The sequence below is a fragment of the Dermochelys coriacea genome, chromosome 3 (assembly GCF_009764565.3).
Source record: "Dermochelys coriacea isolate rDerCor1 chromosome 3, rDerCor1.pri.v4, whole genome shotgun sequence".
Classification (NCBI taxonomy): domain Eukaryota; kingdom Metazoa; phylum Chordata; order Testudines; family Dermochelyidae; genus Dermochelys; species Dermochelys coriacea.
Genome location: NC_050070.1, coordinates 96,434,802 through 96,453,444, shown reverse-complemented (window position 1 = coordinate 96,453,444; position 18,643 = coordinate 96,434,802). Strand labels below are relative to the sequence as shown.

At 40.0% G+C, this 18,643-nt stretch overlaps 1 protein-coding gene across 2 annotated transcripts in view; it reads right to left on the bottom strand.

The window, feature by feature from the left end:
- The window catches only part of NKAIN2 (sodium/potassium transporting ATPase interacting 2), an 816,594-nt gene that overhangs the window by 118,092 nt on the left and 679,859 nt on the right, over positions 1-18,643 (bottom strand). The window lies entirely within an intron of this gene.

Below are 18,643 nucleotides of genomic sequence, written 5' to 3'. Positions count from 1 at the left end.
GCCCTGTCCAAAGGCAATGGAACATAGCTAGAGTCAGACAGGCCGGCAGCCAGGAAGACATCCTGTGAGTTCCTCACAGCTGGTACACACCAGAGGGTGCAAAGGAATATCTAGTCACTCACACTGTAAGGCTACTTTTATAAATAGTTTATAATGGGTCAATAAATTATTAATAGATGTAATAAACATATCACAGACATGAATCGTATGTGTTGTAGATGGTGGCAAGGACATCAGTCAAAGGTCTTATAGATTACTGTAAGCAACCTACTGGCTGCTGGACTTTATAACAATTGATTAACCATTTAGTAACCTTTATAAACGTAATCTTTGTGTAAAGTGTCAATCTGCACATGTACTCAGTCATGCAAAGAAAAATTGCTGTTAGAAACATCTTTTCAGAACCAAGCTCTCCTACACATCATCCGGAGTAATTTACATTTTTTTCAGCCCATTGATAACATTAATATTTAAGACCCTCAAAGATTTCAAAGTAACTATTTAACCAAGTTTACCAACGTGAATTGAATATAATCACTCCATTCTGTAGACTCTGTGTATTTTCCCCTTCCCTCAAATATACTCACTTTCCAACTGCATTTAAATCATAGGCTCCTTGTGTGTACTAACTCAACCAAACATAATTCAATCCAGAGAATTTTTGCATAATTTCATGACTGATATATTAATCTGGGTTTGCATTTGCCACCATCATGCTGCTGGACATATTTCAAAAAATTGCAGTCCTGCCTTAAGATACTGTGATGTTGCTGCTGGGTATGTCTTTAAATCAATTATTAATCTGCATGTACCCACCCGACTACCAGATAGCAGGGCCAGCTGTAAATTTTTTTGCAATCAATAAATACCATGCAATTCCATAAAGGCCTTACAGGTATGGATAGTGCTATCAATGTGAATGGGGCTATTCATAATAGTAACTTCTATGCCTAGTGGCAAGCGTTCAGATAATCAGACCCCATGTGAACATTTGGGCACATAATTAAAGCTGCCAAACCTAGATATATTCAGGTCCAATGAACTGAATACTGTGGTTCAATTTGGCAGACATTTTAAGACAAACTTCGTAACACTATGCACACTCACAGCAAAGAAAGCTACCTTTATTTTGCACATATGTTAAGCATGTATAATGAGGGTGATGCACTGGAAATAGAGAGGTACAAGACAAAAGATTCTGGTTTTATATACTATACATCTATATTGCAGCTGGGAACATGTTTCACAGCACTAGTAGATATAAGCACTAGTTCTGCTTGAACTAGTGCACTAAAAATAGCAGTGTAGTTGGGGTAGCATGGGCAGCAGCTCAGGCTCATTGCCCGAGTATGTATCCAGGGTATCTGGGTGGGTTTGTATTTAGGAGGCTAGCCCAAACTGCCACCCATGCTATCTGGCTACCCTGCTATTTTTTGCATGCTAACGGAAGCGCAGTTAGCATGCATCTGTCTACCCACACCAGGAAGCACCTTCCCAGCTACAGTGTAGACATACCCACGTGTTTTGAGCCATAACCCATATTTTCAACCATATTGAAATAAACAGAATTGAAAATCTAGTGTGTGAGGGAATATTTGAATATAGAAACAACAGAGGCAAAAGTAATACAATGAAGTAGAGAATCCTAACACTTTATATTAAAATTACTCCAAAAGGAAACCAATTTTTCTCAATACCTCAGTTGTCCCAAGCATTGTAAAACAACATCTGGAATGATGAATCATCTTTATGTGCCCAGAACATCTGCCTGAGTAATAGCTTTTTGATTGTCTTTTCCTCCCAAGAAAATTGAAAATCCCCCCCCCCCCCCACCTGGCATAACAAGGCTGGAACAAGTGTGAAGATCTCACCCCACCAATATCTCTGCTGAAATTAAGTTAATGGATTTATACTGGTATGAGTGAAATCAAATTTCATCACATTATTGTCAGAAGAGTTTTTCCTCTTTAAGTCACTGTAGCTACCATGGGAAATTCTTAACCTTTCTACTTTCTTATCAGAGAAGCAGTAAGAATGAATAGGATTAATTGTTTCGTTCTATTTTATAGCTCACAGTGAACTCAGAAGTATCATGATCATCCAAAATTTTTAAGAAAATAAATGAGAAGTGCAAAATGAACTCTGGAAAAATAATACCAAAAAATCAATAATACAAAGAAATCAAGATATGGAATAATTTTTTACTGTGTGTAAAGCTGGAAGTTAAAAATAGAGCAAGGGAGGCTGGTCATAGAAGGACAAAATTCAACCATTGTGTAAGTGGACACCTGGCTGCATTGATCTGCAGACTTATAAATGTGAAGTGCAAGTAAAATTCCAAATGGCATAGATAATATAATTACACATTAAAATTTGCATAATTACATAAGCAAAGAAAGCATTGCACATTCCAACCTTCTTCCATTGCTAAACCTATCCCCTAAAGCTTCACAGGAATGATTCTCTATTATGCTTAACAGGTTTTTTTTCAAAATAACAATTTTTGGCATTTTATTTGAAAGCTGTGATTAGTATTAAATACAATTGCTTCAGACAAGGATAGACATTTTGGGTCCATCAGTAAAAATATAAAAAAAGAAAGCTTGAGCAAGTGCAGAACACCACAGTGGGTGTGAGCAGAACTGGGTTTAACTTCTGGCTCTGCCAAAGACTTGCTTTGGGTCCCTGAGCAAATCACTGAATTTCTGCATTGTTTGTTTTCCTCATCTGTAAAATGGGGGGACACCTATCAGAGAAGTGTTGGAAGACTTCAGTAATTATAATTTGTTTCAAAAAGCCAAAACAGAACCCCAACTTTGAGATCCTTGGGTGTAAGGTCCTAAAAAGTGTTGAATATTAAGATTTTAAAATTGCAAAGCTGAGTCAACAACTAAGAAAATTATTTTAAGAAGCAAAAAGAGGTGATAAGTCAAATGGGATCCTGGTTTCAGCAAATACATCCACATATCCCAACACAAATCTGAATATAATAGGCCTGATTTTGATCTCTAACTGTTGTAAGAGGAGTTACAGGAGTAACTCTATTGAATTCAAGGGCATTACCATATAAAACAGGCACAAGTGGGCTCAGAATCAGGCCCAGAGTCCATTATGTCTCCAACAACACAAAGTGAACTAGTTAGTAAACCAGTGTGCAAAGTAAGACTAAGTGGCAGATCGGCAGCTGATGTAAATTATCATAGGCGCATGGGCTTCAAGTCCAATGAGCCTTTGATAATTTACACCAGCTTAGGATCTGGCCCTTAAGTGTATGTCTTTCCATCTACAGGCAGATGAGACAAGCATCCATAGTTGGTGGGTGGCGAAGTATCACAGTGTCTGTGAAAGGTTCTAATGACAAAACTGGTGAGCTCTGAAGAACTGTGTAAGTCAGTTTGAGGATGGACGCATTCATCACTAACATCCATTATGCAGAAGCACTGAGAATTCTTCACGAAAAGCTCCTTTTGATATTTACACACATTACTATGCACAGTGTTTGAATACAGTTTTAGTGGGCATAGAAAACGTCTACAGAAGCAGCAAGGGATTTTTTTTATCCTCTTATGTATTTCCTGTATGTATTCTTTTCAACATCTGTGGTTCAGATGCTATTCAGAGAAATGCTGAGAAGTAGCCTGATAAGCCTTGAAGCTGTGGAACTTAACAGGAATGTTTGATACATGCCGGGCATGCCGATATGGTATTGTTCACAGCCTGTATGTCAAGGAAGATTTTATTATCCTAATTCATCAAACAGTTGCTTCCTCTTATGGACACAAATACATCTGTACAAGCTTTATTGACGATTACTGTGAAGCTTTTGTAAAGCCTGGTGATATTTACAAAACCTGTTAAGAAAAATTAAACTAGATTTTGTTTATGCACCAAGAAAGAGAAACTGGGAAAGAATATTTGGAAAGGTATCTTTGTTGTCATTCTTGAAATGACAAAAGATATTTGATGTGGATATGGGAGGATTACATAACAAAGCTATAGTCTGGAGATTCCAGAGAGGCATTATAAACTCAGATGTTTTTGAGACGAGTCTGTCTATGAAATTATAATTTGAGTTTATCCTAGTTTTCTCTAAACCATACTGATCACTGATAGTTATGTGACTAGTTTAAGACATTGGGCTCTAGATTAACCCCTCAGTGCATAACAATTTATGCCGAAGATGACACTAGTGAAAGGTCTCTGAAGTGGACTGTCCACCAAAGGAGTACATTGCATTGTCAGAAAACTGTCACAACCTCTCTTGCACTAGGGGACAGTAAAAGGCCAGCATGTGGACAGAGATGGAAAAGTTGACTCACTATAACTCCTGACCATTACAATGGTTCCCCTATGGAGTTCTGGCATTGGTTAGAGCAGCTCATTCTCAAGACAACCCAAGAGAAGGCAGCAAGTCGTGGTACTTCAGGGCAGCTCCCTCATAGGGAGCAACAAAGTTTGCTGGTACAAGGAGATATAATTTCTACCTTCCTGTATCAACTTCAGTTAATCTGGTCATCATGTCATGGGAAATCGGATGCTTTCATTGCTCTAATTAGGAATTGCTGAAATCTGTGCAAGCCTGCAAGGTTTCAATACAAGTTTTGTCAAAATACAGCAGTGCAACCCCACTTCTTTAATTTTTCAAACACACACTATCAAGAGCAGACTGCTTGGAGACTGAATTATCACATGCAGCTTCACTGATAAAAATCAACCTCTAAAAGCTTCTATAGTTCTGGGTATTTTGGATGTACAGAGGACTGTCCAAGCAGCTTTTTCTCCTGTTATCTCACTTTCCCACTTCTACTAGTTCTCATTGGGCAGTATCATTTTCATCATGCAAGCAGACCTTTTTCTCTCTAAAGAAACATCTATATTCACCTGTGGGGCAAAATAATGTAAAGCAGCCTGGCATCTGTTCCCATAGGCAGACCTTTCTGTTGTCCTTCAGTGTGTCGAAATATTAGTAATATGCACAGAAATTCACTTTCGTTACAGTGTGTATGGTAACACCCATTGTTTCATGTTCTCTGTGTATATAAAATCTCCCCACTGTATTTTCCACTGCATGCATCCGATGAAGTGAGCTGTAGCTCACGAAAGCTTATGCTCAAATAAATTTGTTAGTCTCTAAGGTGCCACAAGTACTCCTTTTTCTTTTTGCGGATACAGACTAACACGGCTCCTACTCTGAAACCTGTCATTATGCAAGGCACTGAATTTAACCGTATGGAGTGGAAATCTATCAACTTCATGAAAAAACTCATACAGATACAGACAGACATCATCTTCCTTTCCAAATGCAAACAGATGGACATCATACTAAAAGGACTGAAGGTAAAAAATCCATTACAATCTACATACCACACAGACTATGGGGACAGCTTGTGCCTCAAAGAAACTGCAGAACGACCTGATCAACATCCTATACAGCAAACAGGGAAAGATTAAGAATGAACTCTCAAAACTGGATACTCCTAAAAAAAAACAACCTTCCACACAAACTTCTTGTGGCTGGACTTTACAAAAACTAGACAAGCTATTTACAACACAGACTTTGCTTCTCTACAAAAGAAAAAGGACACTAAACTACTACATGCCACAAGGGGCCACAACATAACCTCAGCTGTGCAGAACACAATGCCATCCGCAGCCTCAGAAATAACTCTGACATCATAATCAAAAAGGTTGACAAAGGAGGTGCTGTCATCATCATGAATAGGTCAGAATATGAACAAGAGGCTGCTAGGCAGCTCTCCAACATCACTTTCTACAAGCCATTACCCTCTGACCCCACTGAGGGTTACCAAAAGAAACTACAGCATTTGCTCAAGAAACTCCCTGAAAAAGCAAAAGAACAAATCCGCACAGACACACCCCTGGAGCCCCGACCTGGGGTATTCTATCTGCTACCCAAGATCCATAAACCTGGAAAGCCTGGATGCCTCATCATCTCAGGCACTGGCACCCTGACAACAGGATTGTCTGGCTATGTATACTCCCTCCTCCGGCCCTATGCTACCAGCACTCCTAGCTATCTTCGAGACACCACTGACTTCCTGAGGAAACTACAATCCATCAGTGATCTTCCTGAAAACACCATCTTAGCCACTATGGATGTAGAAGCCCTCTACACCAACATTCCACACAAAGATGGACTACAAGCTGTCAGTTTGTAGAACAGTATCCCCGATAATGTCACGGCTAACCTGGTGGCTGAACTTTGACTTTGTCCTCACCCATAACTATTTCACATTTGGGGACAATGTATACTTTCAAATCAGCGGCTCTGCGATGGGTACCCGCATGGCCCCACAGTATGCCAACATTTTTATGGCTGACTTAGAACAACTCTTCCTCAACTCTCGTCTCTTAATGCCCCTACTCTACTTGCGCTACATTGATGACATCTTCATCATCTGGACCCATGGAAAAGAAGCCCTTGAGGAATTCCTCCATGATTTCAACAATTTCCATCCCACCATCAACCTCAGACTGGACCAGTCCACACAGGAGATCCACTTCATGGACATTACAGTACTAATAAGCAATGGTCACATAAACACCACCCTATATCGGACATCTACTGACCGTTATGCTTACCTACATGCCTCCAGCTTTCACCCAGACCACACCACACAATACATTGTCTATAGCCAAGCTCTACGATACAACCGCATTTGCTCCAACCCCTCAGACAGAGAAACACCTACAAGATTTCTATCAAGTGTTCTTACAACTACAGGAGCCACCTGAAGTGAAGAAACAGATTGACAGAGCCAGAAGAGTACCCAAAAGTTACCTACTACAGGACAGGCCGAAAAAAGAAAATAACAGAATGCCACTAGCCAGCACCTTCAGCCCCCAACTAAAACCTCTCCAATGCATCATCAAGGATCTACAACCTATTCTGAAGGACGACCCATCTCTCTCACAGATCTTGGGAGACAGGCCAGTCCTTGCTTACAGACAGCTCCTCAACCTGAAGCAAATACTCACCAGGAACCACACACTACAAAACAAAAACACTAACCCAGGAACCTATCCTTGCAACAAAGCCCGTTGCCAACTGTGCCCACATATCTATTTAGGGGACACCATCATAGGGCCTAATCACATCAGCAACACTATCAGAGGCTCGTTCACCTGCACATCTACCAATGTGATATGTGCCAGCAATGCCCCTCTGCCATGTACATTGGCCAAACCGGACAGTCTCTACGTAAAAGAATAAATGGACACAAATCAGACGTCAAGAATTATAACATTCAAAAACGAGTCGGAGAACACCTCAATCTCTTTGGTCATTCGATTACAGACCTAAAAATGGCAATTCTTCAGCAAAAAAGCTTCAAAAACAGACTCCAAAGAGAGACTGCTGAATTGGAATTAATTTGCAAACTGGACACAATTAACTTAGTTTTACTCTGTGTAATGACTCATCTATTCCCAGTCTCTATTCAAGCCTATTTCCCCATATTTATTCCCGCCCCGCCCGCCCGCTACTGTTCCTCACACGTTCTTGTCAACTGCTAGAAATGGCCCACCTTGATTATCCCTGCAAAAGATTTTTCCCCCTTGCCCCCGGCTCTCCTGCTAGTAATTGCTCACCATATCTGATCACTCTCGCTATAGTGTCTATGGTAACACCCATTGTTTCATGTTTTCTGTGTATATAAAATCTCCCCACTGTATTTTCCACTGCATGCATCTGATGAAGTGAGCTGTAGCTCATGAAAGCTTATGCTCAAATAAACTTGTTAGTCTCTAAGGTGCCACAAGTACTCCTTTTCTTTTTATGGAATATGAATATTAAAAATATTTATCTTTTTAAAATTGGAACTCTAAATGTTATTAATCAGAAATGTATAAGAATGAAGTAATCACATCAAAGTTTCATATTCATATACAATTACTATATAATGACACCATTGCCTTACTCCTGTATAGAGATCATGGATTTCTAATTGCACACTTTTGTTTCTCCTGTTGCATACTCATTGATCTCTGTCACTCCTTTCTCTTGCACATGGATCTTTGGGTCCTTTCTTTGATTTGGTATTTATTATTAGTATATTTTGTATTTGATTTGATTTCTTTGATATTTGGGGGTCAGATAACCATAACATACTGGCCCTGAATCTCCTCTCACACAACCAGTTTTACATCAGTATGAATCTGTTATTTTCAATGGTATTATTCCTGATTTTTCAGTAGTGCAAGAGAAAAGAATCAGGACCATTGCATGGCCATCTAATTGCTGATATCAGAAGCTCATTCATCAGTATGTTTCACCAATGTGCTACTAAGAAGTTTCCCAAATTCATCTAAAGTTCTAGGGATGGTACTCTTTCAAGGAGCCCACTAAATCACATTAAAAGATATTAAGGAGGAGGGAGTCTACATAGCCATGGGGATGACTAAGCCTTTCGAAATTGCTAAAGAAATTACAAAATTCTCAGAACACTGAATGGTTTTGTCACTTAGTACAGCAGAATACTAATATTTTCGCGACTCCCATCAACACTGTCCAGAAGTATGATTAGTGCAATCTCAACTAACATCATAGTTCTACCTTTTAATGGAACAAGTACATTCAACATGGCTAAGATTTCTGGTCTGTTCTAGGAAAACTCATAAAAAGATTTAACTCTCTAGCATATTCAATGCCATCAGTCAAGAAGAAGATATTATTGTGGGAGAGTTCAGCTTCACCATAGGCTTGGCAATACGTTCGGCAAATGATCTGCATAGCTCCCCACTGAAAAATATCATTAGGAAATACTATAATATCTCACAATTTGTGCTATGGGAACCTAGAAGCTTTGATGATGCAGCTGTACAGTGGGCCTGATTCCACTCACACCAGTTTTATTCTGGTATAACACCACTGATTTAAATGGAATTACTCATGATTGACACCCATGTACATGACTTCAGGATAGAACCTTTGTCTTTTGGTATCTTCTTAGCCCATCAGTAGCAAAATATAGAATACTGTAAATTCTGTGAAGTATTTTCAAACTTGGACACCTTACTTAAGGTACCATGTTCTATATTTGGATGCTCAAATCAGCTACTAGGTGTCCAGATACCTATTTTAGGGAGTTATGTTTCTGTTTCAGTGTGAAAATGTGAAACCAAGTGGCTTAATTAAGACTGATACTTGGGCTTTGTGCATTTCTTTTTTCTTAAATGAGAACAGAACTTAATAGAGAGAGAATCAGGACATCATCCAATGCTCCTAGTCTCCACCATCATTCTTCCCACATCAAAGTTTTATATTTTAGAAAATACAATTAACAATGGATTTCAGAACCTTTCTAAATTCAATCTTCTCTTGCATCTCTTTCCAACATGAAGAGAAACACATGAAAGACTTTCAGGGTGTTAGTTGTTTACTAATAATTAAAACTGAGAGTCCACTGGCTTATAGCAATATTAATGATTCTCATGTGCCGTGTAGAAGGGCTTTTAAAAACATTTTAGTTGTACTTTTATTTTCAGGATAGTTGCTATGTTTCTTGTCTTGGTTTATCCAGGCAAATATGTAGATCAATAGTGCTTAGAATTTGCCGAGACAAACATAAATAACCTCCTAATTCTAAATAAAACACTTCTAAGGACATGGACATTACATTTGGACAACATCCAAAAGATTGGTCTAGCTTCCTCTCCCAACTGGGACAAAGCTAGTTGGCTGCTGAGGCTGCTGATGGAAAAGTCTAAGCCAGGAGAAAAAAATATTGAGGCACCTCCTGCAAAAATTTTAAAATCTTCCCCTTCTAGAATGATTCATTTGCTATATTGGCTAAAATATTATTTCTACACTGTGCTAAAAGCACCTTGCTTGATCGGCTCTATCCAATACAGAGTTCGAGTTTTAGCCCTACATAAAATCTTTTCCCCAGCTATGTCTCCAGTACTAGTGAGCCACAAAGGAGTGTCACAGAGCTGCTATTAGGAGTCCTTGTGGCACCATAGAGACTAACAAATTTATTTGGGCATAAGCTTTCGTGGGCTAGAACCCACTTCATCAGATTCATATTAACTACATGTGGTTGCTGTTATTCCTTCCAGTGTGGATTAAGCTAATTCGGAATAAGGGATGATTTATTATGGAATAGAAGCATCCGCACATGGAGTTAATCAGAAATAATGGACTAGAAATAGCTATTCCAGAATAACTCCCTGTGCAGGCAAGCCCATCTCCACCACTTGCTGACCAACTCAGATGAACCAGCGGAGAGTTGTTATCACTTGCTGCTGTATTGGACAGTAGCAAATTACTACCCTCCAAAGAAAGGAGCTACTTAGAGGTTGAGCCTAAAAGCACAATCTAATCCTAAATTTGTTAGAGAGGAATTATGTTCAATAGTGAGCTAACTGGGTTAACAAAGAATATTCATGGAAAGAAATCCAACAAATCTAGAGTTTTGTCATGGAACTCATTCTCTATTTGCTCAGCAGAGTGGAATATGCATTGGTTTTAAACCATCAGTTAAATATTATTAAATGCTGTTAAAAATGTGTAATTGTAAACTGACGGATATTTGTTTTTTCCTAATTTCCAATAACATTATAAGTGGGCATGCCAGTCCTGCAGCACCCTCTGTGCACCAGGTGTGGCTCTGCAGCACCCTGCCTCCATTTTCCCTTTCACGGGGCTCCTTAAATAGGCTCTGTACAGGCTTGGAAGAAGAGCCTTGGAGGCTAGAGAAAATGCCAGACCTAACTATGGACTTTTTCCTTGTCTTGTTGGAAGAGACTTTAGTTTGGGACTCTGGGTTGTTGTAGGGTGACCACCCGTCCCAAATTGGGCGGGATAGTCCCAAAATGCAGAGTTTAAGTCCTGGCCCCAGGATGAATGACTCCAGTACAGCATTTGTCCTGGATGCCCTACAGCACCACTCTGTGCCTGCCTGAGACTCGGGAGCAGCGCCAGCCTTTACCTGGTGGAGGTGGGGCTGAGGTGGGCCTTAGTCCCTGCCCCTTGCCACAAGACCTCATGCCTTGTTCCTTGTCTTTCTCACCCCCCCCCCAAGGTCCCATCCCCTGTGTAAGTCAGAAGCCAGAGCTGGGAAGTGGTAAGAGTTGCCCAAGGAGCTTGGGCTGCTATGGGGAGCCCCAGACCCTCCACCTGCCCTAAGAGGAAAATCAGAGGTGGGGAGCTTGCAGGGACAACCCTGGCCAGGAGGGACTGCTCAGTAAGCAGCAGTTCTGTTACATATTGGCATAGTCAGAGGATCCCAAACCCCCCTCCAACTAAGGAGGAGAGTTGATATAGAAGAGATAATTTCCTCCATCTCTTCTTATGGTTATCTGCCTATTAGTACAGCAGCAGCAAAAGACTCATATCTTTCTCCTGATGCTTTTGCAAAGCCAACAAAAGCAGCAGGAGGTACAGCTGGTCACCCAGCAGCAGTGGCAGGAGTCCTAATGTCAACAGCAGGAGCAGTTTCTGCAGCAACATGGCAGATGGGCCCAGAATATCTAGAAGGATTGGGACAGGGCAGGCCGAGCCTGGCACTGGCAAAGTTGGGCCTGGAAGATGTCACTGTGGCCTTTCTCTGCATCTTTGAGCAGGTTGCCTGGGCTGCTGGCTGGGAAGACTCCACTGGGTTGCCAGGGTGATGCCATTTCTGACTAGAGAGGCTAAAACTGCTCATAGAAACTTGAGTGATACAGTCAAACTTGTACAGCAATTGGAAAGCAGCTTAGTTTGGCAGGGATTCATGACTGAAGCATCCCGGCATAAATTCCACACAGAGTCATGTCCACAGGGAGCCTGACCCTATTTAGCAGCCCAGAGGTTGCGAGACCTAGCTGCCCAGTGTCTGAATCCAGAGACAATCTTGTTGGGGGTAGTCATGGATCTAATTGTTTTAGAACAATTTCAACCACTTGTAGGTTTCAGCTGGCAATTTTCTCCAATAGAACTTACCCTGGTGTGAACAATGTTCAAAAAGGAGAGGGTATGTAACAAGGTGGGGTTCATAGTAAGCAGCAGTCCTGTTACAAGAGCTAATACTGTTTTTGATTCAGTCAGCCTCATCTACCTCTGCCAAGTATTCCCATTCCTTCCTTTGCACATACTTCTGGCATATCCTGCCACCAAACCCATTTTATGAGCTGGGGGGGCAGGTCACCCTGGAAAACAATTATAAGGATGGAGAAGTAGCATGGAATCCAGAACAGCTCTGATCAGGCTGTTGGCCAAGAAGACATGGACAGGAACATAACATAAGAACTTAAGAACAGTCATACTGGGTCAGACCAAAGATCCATCTAGCCCAGTATTCTGTCTTCTGACAGTGGCCAATGCCAGGTGCCCCAGATGGAATGAAAATAACAGGTAATTATCAAGTGATCCATCCCCTGTCACTCATTCCCAGCTTCTGGCAAACAGAGGCTAGGGACACAGTTATACCTAGAAAGAAAAGGAGTTCTTGTGGCACCTTAGAGACTAACAAATAGTCTCTAAGGTGCCACAAGAACTCCTTTTCTTTTTGCGAATACAGACTAACACGGCTGCTACTCTGAAACCAGTTATACCTAGCCTTTACATTCTGAAAAGTATAACTATTTTCTTTAGGTTGCTCTTTAAAAGGTTCATTTTATTTTTTAAATCAACAAGGCAATAGTTGTTGGGATATGTTAAATAACTCTGACAAACTTTAGCGCATAAAAAGTTCGTTCTTGTCCCTGGAGGTGTTGAAGTTTAGCACAGTGCCTAAGGCTATACTAAGACTTGATATATCAAACTCATTTCACTTTACATGCAGTAATTCATTTAACAGTAAGTGAAACTGCTCTTTCTTTGTGTGGTGCTACACCATGTCACTTAGTAATGATCACAGCTTTAGTTTTATTAAAAATAATTTTATTATCTACTACTTGAGTCTCCACTCTCATCTGATTATGGATTTAAGATATAAGCATATTTTAGACTGCAGTGTGAAATAAGGAGGATGTGTATTGGCTGCTTCCTGCATTTGTGTGCTTTTCTGGTTACATTTGGAATAACTTTTCAAATGAGTCACAATTCCTCCTACACTGTAGGCACTGTCCACAAAGTTTGAAAAAAACAAAAGTTCATAGGAGACATAAATATGACCTCAAAGAAACTGACATTAGCAAATTATAATAATCTTTTGAGCTGTGGCTAATGCATTACAACCTCAAACAAATATTTATGGTTACTTTAATGCTCTAACCTCCTGAGACTATGATCATTCTAGGTCAGCTTAAAGCATGATGTTGCATACAATGTATGTACATTTTCCATTATTTTTCAAAAGTACATGTTAAGGAATGCTATTAACCCAGTGAGCCAGATCCTCTGCTGGTTTCAATGAGAACATATCCACTGAAGCCAATGAAACAATTCCAGTTTACATCAGCTGAGGAACTGGTGCAGAGGGCAAGATTCTGTCATCCTTTTACATATTGACTTGTTCATTACTCTGTGCATAGTCACAGTGAAATCCATGGGAATACTTGGAGAGTAAGGAAATACAAAATACCAGGGTGGCAGAATCCGCCCCATAATAAGTAAAAGCAACCACTCTTTTGCAGGCCTAATATTCATCACCACACGTATACTGTTATCAGCTATATGACATGGAGAACTTAGTGTGTCACACAGAAGAAATAACAGACAGAGCCAGGAAACTGATAGGTGTGGTAGTAGATTACTAGAGACAGTTGTGGGCTGAGATCATTGAATTAAAATTAAATTAATTTAAAAATTAAAATGTAAACTAAAATTAAATTAAATTAAAAAAATGTAAACTAAAATAATATATATGGATTTAAATATATTTAAATTACATATACACATGTATTTTGATCTCAGATATTATCTTGTAAAAGTAGCTATGTCCCTTGAGCACAAATGCAAAGCAAATGCTTTTACAAGATGAATAGAAACTCAGGGTGCCATTTATCAGAGATTAGAATCTGGTTTTCTCTCACATCCCTCTACTCCTTATTTCCATATATACTCCCGTAAGAAATTAATTCCTGGATCAAGTATTCTTTAATGATGCAGTTCACGTGAATTGTCATCTTCACTGGCAGAACAGTGAGGGTTACATTGTAGATAGGTGAATGGAGAATACAGTATTGAATCATCTCATGACATTCATGTATTGATGCTCCCCTTCATCTGACAATGTTGTGAAGAGGAAAATCACTTTTCAGTTCTGATGTAGACAGGCTTACTTCAGAACAGTTATAATGCTGGGGATCTCACTCTTTCTCCACCCAGGAACCCTAAGCCAAATCAACCTTTCTTGTCATAACTCCAATTTCATAATAGTTTGTACTTGCATTTGCTAGGCTGTCAAAGACACTGGAGAGGAGAGTTTTCCACCATGCTGGGAAGTACTTTGTCCTCCCCCACAGGAAGACATCAGGGCAGAATGGAGGAGGATTGTGTTGGGATAGAGATCCATGTGTCATGGTGGTGTCTCCCATAGGTTTGAGAGGCATACAAATGTTGAACTTTTTGAGTTCCTGCATCAATGTTTTTATATATAATTTTTCTTTACTGAGGATGGTTTACAGTGTGCTTTTACATGTAGTTTGATCATGTTAAAACTGGGGTGCGGATTTTAAAAAAAAATCCTCTTGGTAGCATAGTGTACATGTGATAAAAAATAATATGCCTTGTGTACTGGATGGCATCCTGATGGGAAATGGGCTGAATTAACTGCTGCCACGCACCTTAACAATGACCAAAATACCCAGTCTCAGTCTTGCTTCCCTTTATCATTCTGTCCAAAATTCTGGTTTAAAACCCATGTCTCCCCAAGTGGCTTCCTTCTTGGTAGCTTGCTTCATCCTCATGTCAGGAAAGGAAGAGAAACCTGTAGTGGCAGTACCACCTGGGTTAACTCTTCAGTGAAGGTATACCTGGAGACACCAGAATAACTGTGAATTGGTAGAATGGAGCTGAATTTCACCTCACCTCCTCTCAGCCCTAATACACCTCTGACATGTCCTCTACAATAGAATGGGAGAGGGGAAGAGGCATAGGAGCTGGCTTCACTGGCTTTACCCCAGCTCAGAGGTTACAAAGAATATCAACTGTTCAGATGTGGCGAGGTCCCAGCTCCTTTCTGCCACTCACTTGTCACAAACAGGCCAGAAATGAGACAGAATCTGGCCCACAGTTTGGGGAATTTGTCTTAAAATGTTTTGTTCCACTTGTATTCATTCAACCTGAGTTGTATAATCACAATGCTCAGCCAGTGTTTTCTGTCTGCCAAGTTTTCATCTATACTAGCTAAAACTCCACCCACCAAAACCTCTCTTCATTTTCCATCTCTGAATCCAAAGATGGTCCAGTTTCCTGTCAACACTAAAATCAAACACAGTGATGAACTTTAGTAAGCATAGCTTGCCAGAGAGTCAGCTAGAATGGAGCGCGCTCTCTCTCTCTCTCTGTGTAGACTGAATCAGTGATTTGAAACTTTATTTAAGACTCAGACAGCAGATTTACCATTCTAATGGTGGTGTCTGGAATCAGTGTCTTAAATTAAGTTTTCAATAGCTGATTTGGCCCTGGGAAATGCAAAATCTTGTTGAATTGGCTCTGGGGGCTTCTTAAATTGCATTTTTTTGTTTGTTTAGTGCTTATGCAGAATTAGAGGAACTATGATGTCAGAGAGTTAGAAGATCGATGCTTTTATTACTATGAATTGCAGTGCTGGTATACACAAAAGAATACCAGCTGGGGAAAAATCAAAGACATTGGACTTCATAGTGTTAAGAATACTGTAATACATTGGAACTTGTGAACTCTAGGATATATAGTTAATTTCCTTGTCAAGGAATAAATATTAAATATCTGATTTATTAAATATAGGCTTTGAATAAAGATAAAAATAGATAGAAATATATATACATATGTACCCAATAAATCAAATGTCACCTCTAGTAATTCATGACTATAATATCTATATAACTACTTTATTATGAACTACTGGCAATAAAACACTTAAGGCCTGTCCCTTTATTGTGTAAAACTCTACTAATAAATTACTTGCTAGAGTGACATTTTCTTTACAGGGCACATATATTTTATACTGACCTCATCTATTTTTATCTTTCTTGTATGAAAGAATTAAAATAATTAAAACTTCCTTTTAGAGTAGCAGCCGTGTTAGTCTGTATTCGCAAAAAGAAAAGGAGTACTTGTGGCACCTTAGAGACTAACACATTTATTTGAGCATAAGCTTTCGTGAGCTACAGCTCACTTCATCGGATGCATTTGGTGGAAAAAACAGAGGAGAGATTTATATACACACACACACACACACACACACACACACACACACACACACACACACACACACACACACACAACATGAAACAATGGGTTTATCATACACACTGTAAGGAGAGTGATCACTTAAGATAAGCCATCACCAGCAGCGGGGGGGAAAGGAGGAAAACCTTTCATGGTGACAAGCAAGGTAGGCTAATTCCAGCAGTTAACAAGAATATCAGAGGAACAGTGGGGGGTGGGGTGGGAGAAATACCATGGGGAAATAGGTTTCAGAGTAGCAGCCGTGTTAGTCTGTATTCACAAAAAGAAAAGGAGTACTTGTGGCACCAAATTTGTTAGTCTCTAAGGTGCCACAAGTACTCCTTTTCTTCATGGGGAAATAGTTTTACTTTGTGTAATGACTCATCCACTCCCAGTCTCTATTCAAGCCAAAGTTAATTGTATCCAGTTTGCAAATTAATTCCAATTCCGCAGTCTCTCGTTGGAGTCTGTTTTTGAAGCTTTTTTGTTGAAGGATAGCCACTCTCAGGTCTGTGATCGAGTGACCAGAGAGATTGAAGTGTTCTCCAACTGGTTTTTGAATGTTATAATTCTTGACGTCTGATTTGTGTCCATTCATTCTTTTACGTAGAGACTGTCCAGTTTGGCCAATGTACATGGCAGAGGGGCATTGCTGGCACATGATGGCATATATCACATTGGTAGATGCGCAGGTGAACGAGCCTCTGATAGTGTGGCTGATGTGATTAGGCCCTATGATGGTATCCCCTGAATAGATATGTGGACAGAGTTGGCAACGGGCTTTGTTGCAAGGATAGGTTCCTGACCCAGAAGTCACCTACTACAGGACAGGCCCAACAAAGAAAACAACAGAACGCCACTAGCCATCACCTTCAGCCCCCAACTAAAACCTCTCCAACGCATCATCAAGGATCTACAACCTATCCTGAAGGACGAGCCATCACTCTCACAGATCTTGGGAGACAGACCAGTCCTTGCTTACAGACAGCCCCCCAATCTGAAGCAAATACTCACCAGCAACCACACACCACACAACAGAACCACTAACCCAGGAACCTATCCTTGCAACAAAGCCCGTTGCCAAAACTATTTCCCCATGGTATTCCTCCCTCCCACCCCACCCCCCACTGTTCCTCTGATATTCTTGTTAACTGCTGGAATTAGCCTACCTTGCTTGTCACCATGAAAGGTTTTCCTCCTTCCCCCCCCTGCTGCTGGTGATGGCTTATCTTAAGTGATCACTCTCCTTACAGTGTGTATGATAAACCCATTGTTTCATGTTCTCTCTGTGTGTGTGTGTGTGTGTGTGTGTGTGTATATAAATCTCTCCTCTGTTTTTTCCACCAAATGCATCCGATGAAGTGAGCTGTAGCTCACGAAAGCTTATGCTCTAATAAATTTGTTAGTCTCTAAGGTGCCACAAGTACTCCTTTTTTTAAAACTTCCTTGAATTCCCAATAGTGCACCAGCTCCTCTGATGGTATAAATCAGTGTAGCTCTACTGACTTCAAAGGAATGCATCCGATGAAGTGAGCTGTAGCTCACGAAAGCTTATGCTCAAATAAATTTGTTAGTCTCTAAGGTGCCACAAGTACTCCTTTTCTTTTTTGACTTCAGAGGGAGTTTAAAGTGCACAAGGAATGTAGCACTAAACCTCTTTTGCACTCACAACACAAAGTACATACATTAATTCCATCTAAAAAGTTGAACTATATTGTACCATTTATTTTTAAGGATAGATACCCATTAATATTAATTGATGGCACAATCAGGCCCTATGTTAGGAGGAAGTCAAAACCGCACGGTTCAGCACTGGAAAGTCAGGAAATGCCAAACTTATGCTTGCACACACCACCTTGTGCCTACCCTCTTGTGCCAATGCATTTCAATACTGTCTTTAATTATATGGTCATGTACTATTTAAAAAACAAAAACAAAAACAAAACGTTTTTGCAACCTTAGCTACACACGTAACATCTTGTAATACTTTATCATTTATTTACACCTATGTAATTTGCACTGTTGAAGCAGTCCAATATGTCTTTTATACACTATCAACTTGGTTCTTGCAAGGATTTTCAAATGTATATAACCTTACACACTGGGAATAGTTCAAACTTAACACAGTGCATGTGCATGTGCCTAAATCCTTGCAGGACTGAGGAGTTAGGTTTTTCATACAAGTTCTCTCTTTCTAAGGCCTGATCCTGCGAACAGATAGATAGTATTTATTATCCTAAGTAAGACTAAGATTTTGTCACATATATTTTAGTAAAAGTCACAGACAGGTCATGGGCTTCCATGAATTTTTCTTTATTGCCTGTG